This window comes from Schistocerca piceifrons, chromosome 6 (assembly GCF_021461385.2).
Source record: "Schistocerca piceifrons isolate TAMUIC-IGC-003096 chromosome 6, iqSchPice1.1, whole genome shotgun sequence".
Classification (NCBI taxonomy): Eukaryota; Metazoa; Arthropoda; class Insecta; order Orthoptera; family Acrididae; genus Schistocerca; species Schistocerca piceifrons.
The window spans coordinates 78,280,439-78,301,609 of NC_060143.1; the positions used below are offsets into that span (position 1 = coordinate 78,280,439).

The window sequence follows — 21,171 nt, forward strand, 5'->3', positions numbered from 1 at the left end:
CAGACGTAAAGGGGAAGTGATATTACTTCCTAATTGTATCAAAACCAATGTTTCTGAATATTAAGAGCATTTGGTTACTGTTCAGTCTTTTGTAAGTCCTACACAAAATTTGTGTATTCACTTGTATATTCTCGTAAATTTAAGAATCTGGTAGTTTATTTGGATATGTTTATTCTGCCTCATGAATTAGGTGTGGAAAGGGGGCAGTTAATTACTGGTTCATGTAAGACTATGGTAACTGAAATTTCTAGGGAAGAACAGTAGTTGAAAGACTTGCATAAAAGATTCAGTTTTAAATATGTTAAATTACAAAATTTATTATTAGTATCGGCATAGTTGCAATATGTTTCTTTAAATATTGATTTCATAGAGGAAATAATTTCATTAGAAGTGTCTATGCTGTGTTGGGTAACTATACTGAGTACTATTGTTGTGTTATTAGCGACCAAGTTTGGTGTCACTTTGTAATTTTAAAATAAATGTTGAAAGTTTTAAGATTGCCCCTTCTCAATCAATCGCTCCACCCGTTTCCATTGTGGTCCAGCTACCTGTAACAGATTCTATTCACCATTTACTACTGAGTTAGTCTCTCTCTTAACTATAGTATACCGAACAACCCTTGAATAAAAAGCTCTATCCAGTAGCTGGAAGAAAGCTCAGGGTACACGCAACCAAATACTGTTTCTAGTTTGGGCCACGGAAAAGACACGGAAATGCTGCCAAACTTTCAAACGCTTGAAGATTGGAGTCAACTATCCCGCGCAAGCTTACTTACAAAGTTTGAAGGACCAGTAGGTGTTAAGAGAAGTCTCTGGGAATATACCACAGCTCCATACGTATCGGTCTCGTAGGGATCGCTATGGCGATTATAGTGCGTTAAAGATGTCTTTTACCCAGCATTCCACACGCAAATGGAACGGGAGGAAATCGCGCTATGTTTTTACAATGTGAAGAACCTTCTTCCATGCACTTCACAATGGTTTACAGAGTATAGATGTTGACAGATTTGACACAGCGAGAAGACTCAGAACGCTTTATACGAAAATGTGTTGTAGTGTAATACATATGTAATGTACTGAATCGAGTGGCAAAGACGCTATCTGAGAGACTCTATGATAATTATATCGTTGACTCGCAATATTACTTTCTCTCTCTGTGGTTTACTCGTAACTAAGGGTAACTAGAGTTTTCTGTTCGCTTCTTTTGATGTTATGTGGAGAATTGTACAAGAGACTCAATAAACCGTTATTATTTCATGAGAACAAAGGTGAGCGTCACGACCTTTATTAGTATTTTTGGAAGTATTGAAATAGCAGAATTGTTTCAGATTGAATGCGACGTGTAGGGGAAGAGACGTGGACAACAGCACTCGAACCTGCAATCTCATGTATGAATAGTTACTAAAAATATCCAGCCGTCTCTCCCAAGACTCTTCATACGCGCAACAAACAGTAATTCTTTGAACAGCACTATCAGAGACAATTTTATCACGTTGTTACGACCTTTTACTGCGAGCATAATACATCGACAACAGACAAACAAAAAATAGACAAACACATAAAAGAATCTACCACATTTGGCGACAGATGATCCGAACACCATACATGAGCACACACACACGGTTGTCATAGCAACAAAAGTTTTTGTGTGTATTGTGATCAATATTGTATGATGTTATTTGTATTTTCTTTTTCATGTAACCATTTGTGACGAAACGAGAGAACAAAGTTACAACGAAGGAGACAAATAGCGGAGATATGCCAATCTATATCGAAGTTATCTATAAGGAGTAAGTGTACGTTGTCATATTCTATTCTGCTGACTCGTCTATGGATAGTAGCAAAGAGTTAAGTGTAGATAGGTACATACTTCCTTAGTAGATTAGCGGTAGTTTGTGTTATAAATTGTGTGTCAGTTCAATACGACTGTGTGTCACAAAACGGTCATCTGCATAACCATTAGCACGGCACTAGCTGCTGAGTAAACAATATATGTTACACACGTTTTTAACGGATCATTTAGTATTAATTATTGTGTGATTATATGGTTAAGACATGATCTCAGACCAAGATGGCTCAATCGGATGAAACTAGTGTCCCTCAAACTAATGACAGTTTTACTGAAACGAATAGAGGAAATGTCTCGAGAAAGTCAAGCTGCGTCTCATAACGAGTTTAAAAACAGAGTTTGAAATTTTTCGAGAAGCACACAAGCACCTACCCGAAGCGGATAACAATCTTCAGTTAGAATTTGGTAAAGCGTCACAAAAGCAAGAGCAGCTATCGGCCACAGTTACAGAACTGTCACAGGAATTACATAACGTTACAATAGGGCAAGCTAACGTGGTTAAGCAACAGCTTACACATGAGATGGAACAGGTTTCCGATGTTTTTAATCAGTGGCTCGGTGAGCGCGATTCGCAATTAGCGGACGCTGTTGAGCAGAAAGTTCAGTCTGCAGTCACCGAAACAGTAAATGACAGAGATTCTCAGAACAAAGTATTATCAAACGACTTATTGAAAATTCGGAAACAATTCGAAGAAGTATTGACAGACACAGAGCTTGCACACCAAGAATTTTTCAAAGGTCTGCAAGAGGTGCGTAAACAAATTGACGATATGCGTCAGTCTGACCAAGATTGTCAGTCAGTAGGTTCCGAGAACATCTACAAAAGCGAGAGAGTTAATCCATCTCGCATCCAACAAAATGCTGGTGTATATGAACATCGACTTACTGACAATTCCCCATATAGTAGTGGCATGCAGGATCGTGTATCAGATTATGCAACACTTCATATGGAGGAAAAACAGCCGTCGCGATAATTTTCCCATCTTACTGCGTTCACTAGATTGTGTCGTAATAATACAAACTTGAAATGTACAACTACAGTTATTATTCGTAGACAGTGATCGATTAAAATGTCATTCGTAACTGCGATGTACGCCAGTTCAAATGCCAGTCGAATTACAGGAGCATTGACTCTTCTCGAATGTTCTAGCGCGTTCTAGCGCTCACCAGTCACGGTCAGCCAATAACTTGACTGTTACCTCAGTTCACGGGCATTGTTTTCCCAGTTTTCATCACCAGTGGTTGAAGAACCATTGAAGTTAAACGGAGTTCTATGTAAGTTAAGCCACCTAACAATGCGAATATTTTAGGTTAGGCCTTATCGTAGTTACACTAAAACGCAACTCCTCGTGTATTTTTCAGCTACTTGGTTTCATGAGTTTCAAACTATTTTTTGTAACCAACCATTGAAGTTAAACGGAGTTGTATGTAAGTTAAGCCACCTAACAATGCGAATATTTTAGGTTAGGCCTTATCGTAGTTACACTAAAACCCAACTCCTCGTGTATTTTTCAGCTACTTGATTTCATGAGTTTCAAACTATTTTTTGTAACCAAATATATTTATGTATTTTGTCGGTAATTAGTGTTTATGAAAATGTAATGTATGCTGAAAGAATAAGTAAGAAATAATTATATCAAATCGTTGTAGGAAACAAGCTGGCAATGACAGGGAAATTTGTATTGTACGAAACATAAAGAGCATCTTTCATGTAACAATAACATCGTTCGTGCGAGAGCACCACGCAGTCGTAGAGATGAGGGCCGAGAATAGAGTTACGAAGACTCATGTGATACAGGCGTGTATGTTGGCGTGTAAGTGCCAAATGTAGGTTGTCCTGAAAATGGTGATATAATATGTGGCTAGGCAAAATACAAGCGAGCGAGCTAGAGCATGAGCACGCTACATGGTCGTAAGTAGATTTTGGAATTAATGAAGAATACCGTGTGGCCAAAATTTGTTTAAGTTGCTCATTTATCAAGAACAGCCTACTGCCAACAATGAATTTCATAATGAAGTCGTTAACCATCAGCATGTTCCTATCCCCCTCAACATAACTGCCGAGAAAGTCATAAGTGAAAGAAACAGCTGAAATAAGAGATTCAGTTAAATTTACAGTTAATTTTCAATCAAATAATTATAATAATAGAAGCAGTAGTAATTATAGTTGTCCATATAGTGTTGCACTACTACTTCAGACACTCAGTTCAAACTAAGTGATTGAAACGCAAATCATACTTCTATAACAAAGTATGCTGACTCAGTTGCAGTAAAAGTAATTCAATGATTTTATTTTGTGTTCTGTGAAAGACATTATGTACATAGCTTTACATAACATAATTATTGATACATAGTACTTGTCATGAATGAAAGTTTTCACAGCATCATTTGAAAAGTAAACAGTAAAGAAAAGTAATTACATTTGGTAACGATTATGCAAATAACAGACAGTTTTACCGTGAGTTACGTAATATAGTGCAGTTTCCTTGAAGTGTTGCTAGTGGTTGCATTTCATTGGTTTTCATAATTGTAATAAACATCACTGCATCTCAAATTAACGTCTTTAGTGTTCATACTGTTTTCTTTATCTAGGCTCGCGGGAGTATGCTTTGCCCAGTTGCCGCATTATCATTCTTGTCCAGTATTTACCTGATTACACTCATTTACGAGATTTAATTTTTGTTCGTTTTGGTGCTGGCGACCGTTTTAGTCTCCCATCGAAATTCATTCAAACAATTTTTGGATAGCAAAATTACGACAGTGAATCTTTAACTTATTATCTTTATTTTATTTCGAACGTTGTTGTACACAGTAAACATTCGTGTAAGAGCGACAGGTGGTAACTATGAACGAGGGACATTTCACAAATAATGCACAGGTTGGTGTTCATGTAGATTGTTTGATGCAACAATCAATTTTACGTCAGATGTAACTGGGAGCTTGGGGAAGAAACACGTGTTTTTTATTTTGTTTATTTTTTTTCGCCGTGTGCACTAACATAAAATTGGCGAGAGGTAGAAATGGACCCTACACGGGTCTCGGATACTGTGACTCCTGAAGACCAAAGGTCGGACGTAATGATCCAGGGCAAAAACCCAACAGAAACCCACAGTGCGTTAAGTGAAATTTGTGGTGGTGATCGTATAAGCCTAGACTCGGAAGGCCAAAGTCGTCAACACATGATCGAAGTGTGAAGCTTGGGGCAGATGCTCTTGAAGAAGATCGCAGTATGTCTTGTAAGGAACTCCCTGAAACCACGGCAATTCCTCCAACATCAATATTCCGTATTCTGATAAATGATTTTAAGAAGAGAAAAATATCTTCAAGATAGGTTCCACACAGTTTGACTGCTGAAGAGAAGCAGAAATGCCTGGACACTGCAAACTCGCTCACACAACGATTCGACCACGAACGTCAAGGATTTTGTGTGTCGAATTGTCGCTACTGATGAAACGTGGAATAGAGACTTTGAACCGAAGTTGAAATCACAGTCCAATGAGAAGAGAGCTTCAGATTCTCCACGTCCAAGAAAATTTCGACATGCTCAAGCAGATGATGATTTTTGCCTGAAATCACCAAGGAATCATCTTGACAGACAGCGTCCCATGTGGAACAAATGTCACAGCAGCGTATTATAGTAACTTCGTGCAAAACCTGCGCAGAAAAACGCACAAAACCCGACCTCACTTGCCCGAAGCTGGGCCACTCATTCTCCACGACAATGCTCGCCTGCATATTGGAGAGGCTGCAGCCCAAAATCTGCCCGACTACGAATGGGAAGTGTTGGTGCATCCTCCCTACAGACCGGACATGAGTCCATCTGACTTCGACTGTTTCCCGGAGTCGAAAAAACCTATGCGTGTATGCGTGGAATCGGTTATCTTTCTCTGGAAAAGCTTTCTACCACCGTTACCAGAGGCATTCGACAGATGAACGGAAATTGTGTCCTGGATGGAGTAATGGAGCTTCCGAGACGTTGGGATGTAGTCACAGCGAAGCAAGGAGACAATGTAGAAGAACTGTGAAGAGATTTTAAAAATAACTACATCTACATCTACATCTATACTCCGCAAGCCACCTAACGGTGTGTGGCGGAGGCCACTTTACGGGCCACTGTCATTACCTCCCTTTCCTGTTCCAGTCGCGTATGGTTCACGGGAAGAACGACTGCCGGAAAGCCTCCGTGCGCGCTCTAATCTCTCTAATTTTACATTCGTGATCTCCTCGGGAGGTATAAGTAGGGGGAAGCAATATATTCGATACCTCATCCAGAAACGCACCCTCTCGAAACCTGGACAGCAAGCTACACCGCGATGCAGAGCGCCTCTCTTGCAGAGTCTGCCACTTGAGTTTGCTAAACATCTCCGTAACGCTGTCACGCTTACCAAATAACCCTGTGACGAAACGCGGCGCCCTTCTTTGGATCTTCTCTATCTCCTCTGTCAACCTGACCTGGTACGGATCCCTCACTGATGAGCAATACTGAAGTATAGATCGAAAGAGTGTTTTGTAAGCCACCTCCTTTGTTGACGGACTACATTTTCTAAGGACTCTCCCAATGAATCTCAACCTGGCACCCGCCTTACCAACAATTAATTTTATATGATCATTCCACTTCAGATCGTTCCGTACGCATACTCCCAGATATTTTACAGAAGGAATTGCTACCAGTGTTTGTTCCGCTGTCATACAATCATACAATAAAGGATCCTTCTTTCTATGTATTCGCAATACATTACATTTGTCTATGTTAAGGGTCAGTTGCCACTCCCTGCACCAAGTGCCTATCCACTGCAGATCTTTCTGCATTTCGCTACAATTTTATAATGCTGCAACTTCTCTGTATACTACAGCATCATCCGCGAAAAGCCGCGTGGAACTTCCGACACTATCTACTAGGTCATTTATATATATTGTGAAAAGTAATGGTCCCACAACACTCCCCTGTGGCACGCCAGAGGTTACTTTAACGTCTGTAGACGTCTCTCCATTGATAACAACATGCTGTGTTCTGTTTGCTAAAAACTCTTCAATCCAGCCACACAGCTGGTCTGATATTCCGTACCAAAAAAATTAGTGTGCATTATTTATTAAATGTCCCTTCAATATTTTATCGGTAAGCACTGACCTTCGGATGAAATGCCTTGTTCCCATTAATTACGAATATTAGGTACACGTTTCACAAAAACCTCTTTATACACTGGAGAGTACAGGTACGTTATACCGTGACTGTCATTGATATCGAATGAAACAAGTTTACTGTTACCAGTCACTGTTTATTTATTCCACAACGCGTTTCAGAGGTCGAAACCTCCATCACCACGACAGATGTCATAGTAACACATATAAATTTACCTGATGATGGAAGTTTAAACCTTTGAAACGCGTTGTGAAATAAGTCAACAGTAAAGTTGTCTTATTTGAGATCCTCACCTAACATTATTAGGTTCGAATTTTTAAATATAGCCTCTTCCCAGGCGTGTAGCTATCATTCGCCCACTGCTCACATCCGTTCGCGACCGTGTCTGAAATAGGTCAGCGCCAGGCAGCAGGTCATCAGCAGAGCCAGATAAAGGCCGCGAGGCAGTCGATCTCGCTACCCTTACTCCACTCGACGGAGACGAAGTCCAGTCTGGCTGGTAAACATGCTCTCACAACCAAGGACCATACGCGGCGCAGCAGCAGTACTCATGTCGGACACTACACTCGAGAAAGCGCAATAAGGTCCTCAGTGTCCTCAGCAAACTTAAACAATTTGTTACGTAGCATAAGCAGCACCATCGTATGGTTGGCTGACGTGCTATTTTCTGCAGACGAGTAATGTCCTTGGACGGTCGTAAGCAAACGCTAAAAGTCTTGGAAAATAAATGAATGTTACTCCATCTTCGCCTCAGGAGCGTGGGACGGCTGCTGGTCGATTCAATGTGATAATACGAGGGCAGTTCAATAAGTAATGCAACACATTTTTTTTCTGAAACAGGGGTTGTTTTATTTAGCATTGAAATACACCAGGTTATTCCCCAATCTTTTAGCTACACAACACTATTTTTCAACGTATTCTCCATTCAATGCTACGGCCTTACGCCACCTTGAAATGAGGGCCTGTATGCCTGCACGGTACCATTCCACTGGTCGATGTCGGAGCCAACGTCGTACTGCATCAATAACTTCTTCATCATCCGCGTAGTGCCTCCCACGGATTGCGTCCCTCATTGGGCCAAACATATAGAAATCCGACGGTGCGAGATCGGGGCTGTAGGGTGCATGAGGAAGAACAGTCCACTGAAGTTTTGTGAGCTCCTCTCGGGTGCGAAGACTTGTGTGAGCTCTTGCGTTGTCATGAAGAAGGAGAAGTTCGTTCAGATTTTTGTGCCTACGAACACGCTGAAGTCGTTTCTTCAATTTCTGAAGAGTAGCACAATACACTTCAGAGTTGATCGTTTGACCATGGGGAAGGACATCGAACAGAATAACCGCTTCAGCGTCCCAGAAGACTGTAACCATGACTTTACCGGCTGAGGGTATGGCTTTAAACTTTTTCTTGGTAGGGGAGTGGGTGTGGCACCACTCCATTGATTGCCGTTTTGTTTCAGGTTCGAAGTGATGAACCCATGTTTCATCGCCTGTAACAATCTTTGACAAGAAATTGTCACCCTCAGCCACATGACGAACAAGCAATTCCGCACAGATGGTTCTCCTTTGCTCTTTATGGTGTTCGGTTAGACAACGAGGGACCCAGCGGGAACAAACCTTTGAATATCCCAACTGGTGAACAATTGTGACAGCACTACCAACAGAGATGTCAAGTTGAGCACTGTGTTGTTTGATGGTGATCCGTCGATCATCTCGAACGAGTGTGTTCGCACGCTCCGCCATTGCAGGAGTCACAGCTGTGCACGGCCGGCCCGCACGCGGGAGATCAGACAGTCTTGCTTGACCTTGCGGCGATGATGACACACGCTTTGCCCAACGACTCACCGTGCTTTTGTCCACTGCCAGATCACCGTAGACATTCTGCAATCGTCTATGAATATCTGAGATGCCCTGGTTTTCCGCCAAAAGAAACTCGATCACTGCCCGTTGTTTGCAACGCACATCCGTTACAGACGCCATTTTAACAGCTCCGTACAGCGCTGCCACCTGTCGAAAGTCAATTAAACTATACGAGACGAAGCGGGAATGTTTGAAAATATTCCACAAGAAATTTCCGGTTTTTTCAACCAAAATTGGCCGAGAAAAAAAATGTGTTGCATTACTTATTGAACTGCCCTCGTACTTGACCAACAGCCGTTATTCTGATATTGCTTCCTTAGGCAACCAGTTTCGACGTTCCAATCACGTCGTCTTCAGGCCTGTAGCATGAATGATACCAAGCATCATTCGTGCATGTATAAGACAAGGTGCCAATATGTGAAGAGCATACATGCTCCTGAAACTCTGATGTCCACGGAACTAGATAAGAATATTGGTGCCTTATCTTACACATGTACGAATGATACTTGGTGTCGTTCATGCGACAGGCCTGAAGATGGCGTGATTCACACGTTGAAACTGGTTGCCTAATATGACTATCAAAGCAACGGCTGTTGGTACAGTTTTCTTACATTACAAGACTTGGAAAAAGTTTCTATTCCGTGTAATGACTGGTAGCTGTCTAAAGATCTACATTATAACAAAGAGAGGATTTTTTTGACTAAAGCATTACTGAATATTTAATTGAAAATTATCATCTTCTGACAGGTCTTCTATCTTTTACATCGTGCTATTAAACCGAACCTGCAGGGAAAGAAAGGAACAAAATTACAGGTTTTTCGAAGGGATCGTGGCAGCATCTATCGTGTTTTCCCATGCTTCATACCAAACAAGTCCAGTACGTTCACAGTCGTCTAAACATCGGATGGCGGCATTTGCATGTTGGCGTAGAGAGACAGACATGACAATAAGCGAACATGGTAATACCAAAACTTTTTGTTGTACTTTTGACGCGTAAAGAGAGTTTTGGTTCATTTCTCAGCAATCCAGTTTACGAAGCAAACTTCAGCTTCCGTTCTGAACGTCATTAAAACCCTTCTAAAAACAACAGAAAACACAATTATTTTAGTATAATTTTTACTGCGAATTTCTTGTCAGCCATACGCAAAAACTTAAAGAACTTTTGTCGTCGTATTTGGTATTCCGGAGCAAAAAACTGCACAGTGTCAACTGATAAAAATGTGTTACTGGTTTTATCTCGTTGTTAGTAAGGTTATGAGAGAGTTAATCACCATGGACTGAGCCTCCTGTGACCTTTTTTCCACTGTATCTGAGGGAGATTGTGGGCCGCAGGAGAGCGTAGTCCTTTTCAGCCAGTAGTTGGATTTTGTCCCATTCAGTAGAAGATGAAGGCTTTAAAATAAGTGCAGGTGACGACATATTTTTTTTTTAATTTCTCTCCAAAATAAATCTAGCTGCGAATGTTTACAGTAGAACACTGTGTATCCACTGACCACCTACTCTCGTCCGTCAACTCATTTAGGTTACGGCGGTACTTTCACTCGGCGGACCAGAGAAAAGCATGCCGCGAGATGACTCTCCTTATTCCACTGCTGGCCTTAGCCAGGCTCCCTGCCGAGCTTTTCTCATCTTTCTTCTGTCCGAGAGGCTACTTTCACTTCCTCAGCTGTGTAGCATTGTGTGCTGAGTGCCGAGCGCAGAATAGAGAAGCACGGCCGAGCGACTGCAGAGAATCATCCTCCATGCAGTCCCGATTTGGCCCCATCCGATTTTCGTCTGTTTCCAAAACTTAACGAACGCCTTCGAGGACTTCAATTCGATTGTGGTTAAGCGAAGCAGGGTTGAGGTTGTGTCTTCAAGAAAGTCAAACACTGTGCAGTGATGCTATCAACGAAGTAGTCTTTCGTTGTTAGAAATGTTTTAGTCACCAGGTTGCCTGCGTTGAGTAATTAAGTCGGCATCTCTGGCCGAGCGGCTCTAGGCGCTTCAGACATTAACCGCGCAACCGCTACCGTCGCAGGTTCGAATCCTGCCTCGGACATGGATGTGTGCGATGTCCTCAGGTTAGTTAGGTTTAAGTAGTTCTAAGTTCTAGGGGACTGATGACCTCAGATGTTAAGTCCCATAGTGCTCAGAGCCACTTGAACCATTTGAGTAATTAACTTGTAGACGTGAAGAATAAAGACGAAGAATGTTAACAAAGTCTGCTTTATTTAAAAAGCTTTAAGAGTTTTCACATAAAAAATTCGGAGCCGTTACTTTTCAGCACGCTCTCGTACATTCATAACAATTGTTTAAAGCGGTGTCCCCTAACTTCAATATAGTTATTACATCGTAAAAGCGTAAAAAAAGTAAAAAAAAAAACGTCTGACGTGTCATCCTCAGTCCACAGGCGTCACCGGAGGGACATGTGGCCAGCACACTGCTCTCCCGGCCGTATGACAGTTACCGAGACCGGAGCCGCTACTTCTCAATCAAGTAGCTCCTCAGTTTGCCTCACAAGGGCTGAGTGCACCCCTCTTGCCAACAGCGCTCGGCAGACCGGATGGTCACCCATCCAAGTACTAGCCCAGCCCGACAGCGCTTAACTTCGGTGATCTGACGGGAACCGGTGTTACCACTGCGGCAAGGCCGTTGGCCTAGTTATTACATCACTGCACAAAAGTTCGGTCATACCCATCCAAGAACCCAGTGCTATCCGAGAAAGTCACAGTCAGAGGGAATTTTCTCGCAGTCCTCTTCCAACTGACTGGTATCGTGCATAATGCTTTCCACATGACCTTACAAGGAGCAGTCTATCAGAGTTACGATGGATAGAATACTGGAGCAGGCAAACAGTTACAGGCCTGTCAACCGATCACTGGTTGCTCCCACTGGATAACTGCAAATCTTCACAACTGCAGTGCGCGGATTCTGAACGCCCCACACGTGGTTATTGCGACTGCTGAGCATTCCATCTGTTGTGAAACATTCTTCACCTGGGGGAAGTTTACATGTAGCAAAGTGTGGACAAGCACATAAGACTGCAGCAACACGATGCGAGATCTGAAGTCAAATTTACACTTTCTGTGGCTGTTAGGTGTGCAGCTGGTGTTCCTGTATTAAAATAATACGAATTACTGCGCACGCTGACTGATGGATGGAGTGGTGAGTGGAATTTACTCAAGTCAATCGCGCGAACCAGAACTGTTTCTCCCCTGTCTTTTTGGGTGTCCGTACAGTTCAGTGTCGTCCTCTGCTGTTGTATAGTGGTACGAAATCACTGGAACACTCTATGTGGGTACTTGGCACGATGCAACCTGTCAGCTTCGCTACAGGTTCCGTTCGCTTGTCCCCGCACAGAAGTCACGTGTGCTCATTCCGTAACTGGAACAGCACTGTTTCACTAGCTGATCGACTGTGCTCTTCAAATTAAAAACACAGACTGCAGTCTTGAAGACCTCTACATCAGCAGACGCACCACACCATCTATTGTCCAATTTGCAGTGTTAGCATCTACGTTCATAAGACTTCTGTCTTCCAGTTGGTTAGGCTTATTTGTTCATTCGGCAGTAAATCACTCCGAACAGGTACTCCTAGTACTTACATAACGGGGCTAGTGGGGATATAAACAGTTTCTTGATAGAAATTTCGGGTTCGTGAGATCTAAATTGGCAGTCATCATCTGTGAACCCAGGTAACTAGACGAATGGTAAAGTATGTGCTCTAGAGTTGCTTATTTCAAAATTAGAGAATAAAAATATGATGATATGTAGCTAACGCCCTGGATTTGTTGGTGAAGATTGTAGGTTCTATTGTTTTGGAAAAAATTTATAAGGTTGTAGTCATCATTGTAGCGTGACACCTGTTATTCTACATCTACATCTACATCATACTCCGCAAGCCACCCAATAGTGTGTGGCGGTGGAAGGTACTTTCGGTACCACTATGTGATTCCTCCAAGCCTGTTCCACTCGCGAATAGTGCGTGGGAAGAATGATTGTCGGTAAGCCTATACATTGGCTCTAAATTCTCGAATTTTCTTCTCGTGGTCAATATGCAAGATATATGTGGGAGGAAGTAATGTGTTGTCTGACTCGTCCTGAAAAGTGCTGACCCGAAATTTCAATAGTAAATCTCTCCATGATGCACATCGTCTCTCTTGTAATGTCTGCCAATGGAGTTTGTTTAGCTTCTCCGTAACGCTCTCTCGCCAGCTAAACGATCCCGTGACGAAACACGCTGCTCTTCGTTGGATCTTCTCTATCACCTCTATCAGTGCTACCTGATAGGGATCCCAGACAGATGAACAATACTCAAGAATCGGACGAACAAGCGCCTTATAAGCCACTTCCTTCGTGGTTGAGTTACATTTCCTTAAGATTCTTCCGATGAACCTGGGTCTTGTGTCTGCTTTTCCCCGGAACTAAATCGACAAAGGTAAAGGTAACATCCGGAGTACCACCGGGAAGTGTGAGAGGACCGCTGCTGTTCACAATATTTATAAATGATCTAGTAGAAAGCGTCGGATGCTCTTTAAGGGTATTCGCAGATGATGCAGTTGTCTATATCAAAGTAGCAACGCCACAAGATAGTGAGAATTTGCAGAACGACCTGCAGAGACTTGATGAATGGTTTAGACTCTGGCAGTTGACTCCGTAAATAAATGTAACATAAAGTGCGCATACATATGAAAAGAAATCCACTACTGAACAGCTACACTATTAATGACAAACAGCTGGAGACGGCGTCTGCCGTAAAATATGTAGGGGTAACTATCCAGAGCGAACTTAAGTGGTAGGGTGGATCTTTCCCGCGAGTTACCAGTCTCACTGCAAAAGACGTAGAAAAAAACAATTCCACTGAAGTCAGTGCAAATGAGGGAGTGAAAAAAGGCAAGCTGTAAGCGTATAAAATCTAGTATTTGAACTTGAGTATTCAACCTTCAAGTGATCATTTGTTAGGCTCACGATGCAAAACTAGTTTCATGTAGTGAAGTTTATTGACACTCCCTTTGGATAGCTATTACGAGGTGCCTGAGTTGTTACATTATTTGATTTGGGAAGATATTAAAATTGTAACAGTAGAGTGTCTCTATTCCGAATCATGCTATTCCGAAAATCCTCCTAATCTGAACAGAATTCAGAAAAAAATACCGATTTTTTAACTTAAAAACAATAGAAATTAAAAAGACATTCGTGAAAAAAATGTTCATTTATTATTGTACAAAGAAGTAAAATGGAGACATACACAGAAACTAAACTTGATTAAAAAGGCCTGAAACCAAATTGGAATGAAAGCTGGTTACTTACAATACAGTACATACAGTACATGTCGCCGGCCGGGGTGGCCGACGGTTCTAGGCGCTACAGTCTGGAACAGCGCGACCGCTACGGTCGCAGGTTCGAATCCTGCCTCGGGCATGGATGTGTGTGATGACCTTAGGTTAGTTAGGTTTAAGTAGTTCTAAGTTCTACGGGACTGATGACCTCAAAATGTTAAGTCCCATAGTGCTCAGAGCCATTTGAACCAGTATATGTCAGTTCCATTTATACAATTCTGTAGAATAATATTTAATCACTGCTAAACACAAAAAACAACCAGTTTACACACACTTAAGAAGTAAAGTCAGCCATTTTTTTCTGACGAAGAGCGCTGAGTCGACTCGAGGACGCGATGTTCCGCCATCGCCATACTTGGTACTGATGAAGCTCGCTGTTCGACGTAACATAAGCCAAGGTCAAGAGTATCTGCCGCGTCTGCGTGCGATATGAGTTCAGCCTGAGCGTTCACCTCCTCCTCGCTTACCTCCAAGTCGATCTCAGCTGACCAGGCCAGCACCATTACAACGTCTTCGGCTCGCTACGATGTCTTCGGCTCCCTATTCCTGGTGGCCATGGTCGTCGATAGCAGCCCACTGCTCAACACAGCTTTCTTCTGTGTTTTCACAGCCAGAAATTTTCTTGACTAGTGGAACAAGCTCACAGTCTTTAACTGGTGTAAAAGTTGCTTCAGCAAATTCCAATGTAGGCCAGAGATTTTTCCATGATTTTTGTAATTTGCATTTACTGGTGTTACGCCATGCTTTAGCCAAGCAGTAAATCACTTCTTCCTAATTTCTTGTAGCATTGTGATCTCATTGTCATCCTCTTCAAGTAAGGTGCGAAGCACCATTTTTCTGTATATCTGTTTGATGGCCTGCAACGCACCCTAGTCCATAGTCTGAAGTATTGACGTTACATTCGGTGACAGAAAAGCTGCCGGCCGAAGTGGCCGTGCGGTTAAAGGCGCTGCAGTCTGGAACCGCAAGACCGCTACGGTCGCAGGTTCGAATCCTGCCTCGGGCATGGATATTTGTGATGTCCTTAGGTTAGTTAGGTTTAACTAGTTCTAAGTTCTAGGGGACTAATGACCTCAGCAGTTGAGTCCCATAGTGCTCAGAGCCAGCCACAGAAAAGCTGTTTAGATGTCTCCAGAAACAAGTTTCGTTTCTTCTGGGTGGGACGGAACATTGTGTATAAACAGCAGAGCACGATTAGGAAGTCCACTTCCTGTATTCAATGCAGCCACTTTAGGGACAAATTGGTGCTCGAACCGTTCCTTGAACAAGTCGCGCTCCATCCAAGCATTATTCTTATTACCAATAAAATTTATTTTCTCATTTTCTGATTTATTTTCTGATTATAAATTCACTGGAAGTGTCTTTTTTTGAACCCCTGTGGTTTCGCCGATTTGCCTATTACTATCAGAGAAAGATTGTTGCCAACGCGTTGCCGCAAACTAAGCCAATTAGACATTGTCCATTTTAAACTCTGGGACAGACAACTCCTCCTGCGAGGCAAGAATTTTGGCAGGCAAAGCCTCAAAATTCAGTCCGGTTTCATCCACGTTGTAAAATTGCTGCGGTTAACAGTTTTGAGAAGAAGCAAAGTCTTTAAATTCTTTTGGGTAATTGGGAGTTGCTTCGTTGCCAGCTGATCGATTCCTCCCAGCAATCGTAAGCTGTCAAATTCCGTGTCTTTTCTTCCAACGATCCAAAAAACCACAGGTAGCTAAAAATGATGGCTCACCACCCATAAACTTTGAACACGCTTGAGGCGCCTTTTCTTTCACCGAAGGACCAGAAATCAGGATTCCTTTCTGTTTTTCTTGAGTGAACCACAAGAATAAGGCCACGTCAAGTTTTTCATATGAAGACACTGTCGTTTTTTGCCGCTTTTCAAGAGTTATTTCACTTAAAGCGGAGCAAAACTGTTCAGTTTAACGTGATAGTTTTTCAGTCACTAATTTCTGCTATTTCGACGCCATATTCGCGTGATATTTTAGCAGCACCTTTCCCTTCTCCAGTCTTTTTAGCACTTCAGGTTTTTGTTTTAACTTACGAGGGTTGCCCAGAAAGTAATGCACCACATTTTCTTTCTTCAACAATTTTTTATTGAACATAATGAGAATTACATGAACGAAAGAATGGAGTTTTATCTACACATCCTAATTTTTCCACGTAAGCTCCATCCATTTCTATGGCCTTATTCCAGTGCGAAACAAGAGCGTGTTTGCCCTGTCGGTACTAATCCTTGTTCTGGTGGCGGAGCCAGTGCTTCACTGTGTGAACTTGCTCTGCTGACTGACAGATGCAGCGCCTACTGCCGAGTCGTAATGCGTCTATCCTCGCGAATGACAACATCAGCTCGCTGCAACGTGTCAGGTGTGACAGCCGTGGATGGTCTCCCCGACCGCGGCAAATCGTGGAGCTCCGCCGAGCCGCCTTCTGATGACCACACCCTCCGTCCTCAGCGACTGACTATACTTCTTTCGACAGCAGATGCTCCACAGACTTTGCTCAAGCGTCTGTGAATATTCCCTAAAATTTCTTTCTCTGCAGTGAGAAATTCAATGAGGGCACATTGTTTGTGACGTACATCACCTAAGGACGCCATATTGAAACTGTTCTGCAGCTACGCTACCTGTTGGAAGTGACAGAAACGGCCCGCTCATTCAGCAAACCATTTGGGATTCGTGCCAAGCATTTGCTTGAGTCCCTTGGTGTGGAGCGTGTGGCCCACCAACGACAAGGTTTTACCCGCCTGCCTCCCTGGTTGCTCCAGAGGCCCAGCGTCCTTTTAGACTTGTCGGAGTACCGGAGGAGCTGCACTCCTGCGTTTGTTTTTACCTCCTTATTTTCCGATATTTTACAGCAGCATCCCGACCATGTACCAGTATCTACGAATGGCTCTAAACAAGGGGACTCTGTTGGTTGTGCTGTTGTTTTCCCTGATCGAGTCGTCAAGTTACGGCTTCCTGCGGCGTTTACCATTTTTGATGCCGAATTGTTTGCGATCTTGCGGGCATTGGAGCAGGTGAGATGTGTTCCCAGTCGCAAGTTCCTCATCTGTTCCGACTCCCTGAGTGCCCTTCAGACCATGCAACACTTGTACCCAGCGGATACGGTCGTCCAGAACATCCATGATGCCCTACTCCACCTGCAACGGCAGGGGAAGGAGGTTTCTTTCTGCTGTGTGCCGGGGCACGTGGGTATTAGGGGAAACGAACTGGCGCATGTGGCTGCCAAAGATGCATGTTCCCTCCCTCACATTCTTGAATGTGCCGTCCCCCTCCATGCTGTTACCTCCCTTTTGCGTTTTCGTGTTATGCGTCAATGGGAAGAGGAGTGGCTGGCAGTCGGTGAAAATAAGTTGCGTCTGGTCAAGGCCACCACGCGGCCATGGCGTACGTCCTACCAGTCATGCAGGCGGGATGAGGTTCTCCTCACTCGCCTCCGCATCGGGCACAGTCCCTTAACGCATGGTTTTTTACTCCGGCGGCAGCATCCTCCAATCTGCAGTGCTTGTGGCGTCCAGATTACTGTCCTTTATTCTCTGACCAGAGGGCGGTGGTTTCCTTGCCACCGGATTTGCCCTCTATTTTGCAAGACGACGCAACGACTGTGGTTAAGGTCTTACGGTTTTGTGTCCTGTCCAATTTGTTGCCTCGGATTTTAGGGAGAGGATTTTAATGTGCTGCTGGGTGACTGGCTCACCCAGGCTTTAGGTAAGAGGTCCGCCAGTCACGATTACCTACTTGTTTCACTTCGATTGCTGTTCTCTTTTCCTTGTGTTTCCTTTCCTATTTTAGTGCGTTTCTTCTCCTCTTGTTTTGCCTCTGTATGTGAGGATTTGTAACTGCGTCAGGTCTGTGTCTTTTAACCGTTCTCCTTGTTCGCTGTCCGTCTTCGTCCCTTCACTGCATGTGTTCCTGTTTCTATGCGTTTGGGCGCTGATGACCACGCTGTTTAGCGCCCGAAAACCTCAAACCACACACACACACACACACACACACATTCAGCAGACTTCGAATGATACGCTTGTAACGTTTCGCATTCCTAGCATTGTTTTCAGCTGAGAAAAAAATGCGGCGCATTACTCTCTGGGCAACCCTCGTAGTCGAAAAACGACGTCGTTTACTTGCCATGTTTAATGTTTAACAGTTGACGTAGAGGGCTATGAACATAAATAAAAAAGGCACATTGACTCGGTAAAGTCACTCAACAGTCACAGAACAAGGCTTAACAATAAATCTGCAATGATGTTTGGAAAGTGCGAGGGAGAGAAATAGGTAGGCCATCTGCGCTATGAATCGTCGAAGTTCATTAGCAGATCCCCCGCACTTAATTTACGCCTAACAAGCCAATATATTGATATTATTCATGAAAGCCGCCTTCCCGCTAAACCGAACAGTAACCGGTCCCAATTAGTTCGGAGCGGGACTCTCTCTCTCTCTCTCTCTCTCTCTCTCTCTCTCTCTCTCTCTCTCTCACACACACACACACACACACACACACTGAGAGAGCCTGATAGAGCCATAAGCAAGAATACCAAATAAAAGGATCTCATGCACTAGTTGCATCCGGCCGGAGTGGCCGAGCGGTTCTAGGCGCTACAGTCTGGAACCGCGCGACCGCTACGGCCGCAGGTTCGAATCCTGCCTCGGGCTTTGATGCGTGTGATGTTCTTAGGTTAGTTAGGTTTAAGTAGTTCTAAGTTCTAGGGGACTGATGACCACAGAAGTTAAGTCCTATAGTGCTCAGAGCCATCTGAACCACTAGAAGCAGGACTATAATCTAACTATATTATAAATGATGTCAGCTGATACCGATGGTTGGTGGAATTAAATTTCCCGTTTGCAGTCTATCTTACATCTGAAGCAGCATAAACAAGGTTGCATCAGAGTACAGGCGTTTACTCCGTATCCTCACAACCTCGCCAATCGGATAGTTTTCTTCTTCTACTTCTTCTTCCTTTTTTTTTTTTTTTTTTTTTAAAGCTGCCAACTCTCTTGCAAAACAATCCTTGAAGTTACCGGTCGTGAATAAAAGTAACATCACGTGTACTTGCGTGGAAGTATTCACATTCCTGTGAATAATTACTAATGCTATTACTTGTTGTTGCTTCCAGATGTCTTACAAGTGGGAATAGATTAAGTTCATTATACATATCTGCTATGAGCATCTGCCGTCTAACATTGTAAATGATAAATGCGATCGGTTGTGGAAATATCAGCAATTTCTTTGCATGACAGAAAAAGCTGGAGACTGATTACTTACTGCGAAACACATTGTAGACAGAATATTGGTATAGTGTTAAAATGGTCTCAGAGTTTTATGATTGCAAGAACATCTCTCGTGGATACTTAGTGTGTAGTAGACGCTGATTATTTGTCTCAGTGTGAAAGGTGTAGGCTCGCATGGAGCCAACTGGAACTGTAATGCGTTCAGGAAACCTAACTTTCATCCGAGATTAAAAGAATGTAAATTAAACTTTCCAGCTCTGAAAAACTGCTTCAGATAAGTTAGGAGAACCTCAATTATCTTGCGACACATCCTACGGCCTTAACCAACAAAGCCCTTACAATCACACGGCTTGTTTACAGTTACAGACTATGTTGTGCTCATCGAATGCTGATAAGTGCTTTTGGAATATTGGTCAGAAATATTTTTTCATCAGGCTGTTGATATGGATTTCGGATTTTCCGAAACGTGGCGTATCGCAAAGAACTTCGTAAGAAAAACGATGATATAAGAAACGAGGCCGAGTTGGATGACGGCCTTCTGCAAGGGAAGTCGGAGCTCGTACAAATGATATTCATGCAGGAGATAACTTTCCAAATTACTTCGTAAGTTAGTTCACAACGATTGGTGCCTTTGTAATACGATCTTATCTAAATCAAGTGTGATAATGACTTCCAACAGTGAACAAAATAAATGTCGGCAGACCGAGCGAGGTGGCGCAGTGGTTAGCACACTGGACTCGCATTCGGAAGGACGACGGTTCAATCCCGCGTCCGGCCATCCTGATTTAGGTTTTCCGTGATTTCCCTAAATCTCTTCAGGCAAATGCCGGGATGGTTCCTTTGAAAAGGGCACGGCCGACTTCCGTCCCTAATCCGATAAGACCGATGACCTCGCAGTTTGGTCTCCTCCCCCAACACAACCCAACCCCAAATGTCGGCAGACCTTTTCTGTTTCAGAGAATTCAATCGATTTTTGAATGACACTGCAATACTCTTACACCTGCATGCACATCCAAATGCTGAAGACGACTATACACTGCAGGGCTATACACTGAAATTGTTTGAATTTTTGTCGAAAATGCGGACTAATATCGGATGACGAAAGGAAAGATTGCGTAGACGGCGATGGGTCGAAATCTGTAAAGATTCGTACGAAGAGTATCGATAGTGAAATACCTTTACAATTTCATTGTGGAAACTGTGGTAAACGAACAACTATCAGGAAAAATACACGGTTTGACTATTCAAAATGATCGATCCGGGCTAGCATAAATCTTGTATCTTTCTGTATTAGGGACTACACCCTGCAAGCAACAGCATCGGAAACTGACTTATGTATCAATATCGTGTGCCACCATTCCGGGTTTTGTAGAGAAGTCTATCATGAAATGGTGACGAACGACAGTGTACCTATCGGTGGACCAAATAAAATTTTTGATGTGGACGAGTCGCAGCCGGCCGGAGTGGCCGAGCGGTTCTAGGCGCTACAGTCTGGAACCGCGCGACCGCTACGGTCGCAGGTTCGAATCCTGCCTCGTGCATGGATGTGTGTGATGTCCTTAGGTTAGTTAGGTTTAATTAGTTCTAAGTTCTAGGGGACTGATGACCTGAGAAGTTAAGTCCCATAGTGCTCAGAGCCATTTTGACGAGTCGCACATAGCAAGAAGGAAAAACCAGAGGGGACGACCTTCAAAGAATGAAATAGAACATATTTGGGTATTCGATGGTATAGATCGAGAGTCCCGGAAATGCTTTGTAGTAAGAGTGTTCTCCAGAGAGAAGGTA

At 43.2% G+C, this 21,171-nt stretch overlaps 1 protein-coding gene and 1 pseudogene across 1 annotated transcript in view; both read right to left on the reverse strand.

Moving 5' to 3' along the window:
• LOC124802942 (ATP-binding cassette sub-family G member 4) overlaps positions 1-21,171 on the reverse strand; it is a 366,602-nt gene that overhangs the window by 299,874 nt on the left and 45,557 nt on the right. The gene's annotated exons all lie outside the window — the stretch shown is intronic.
• Positions 11,363-11,480, reverse strand: LOC124804020 (annotated as a pseudogene).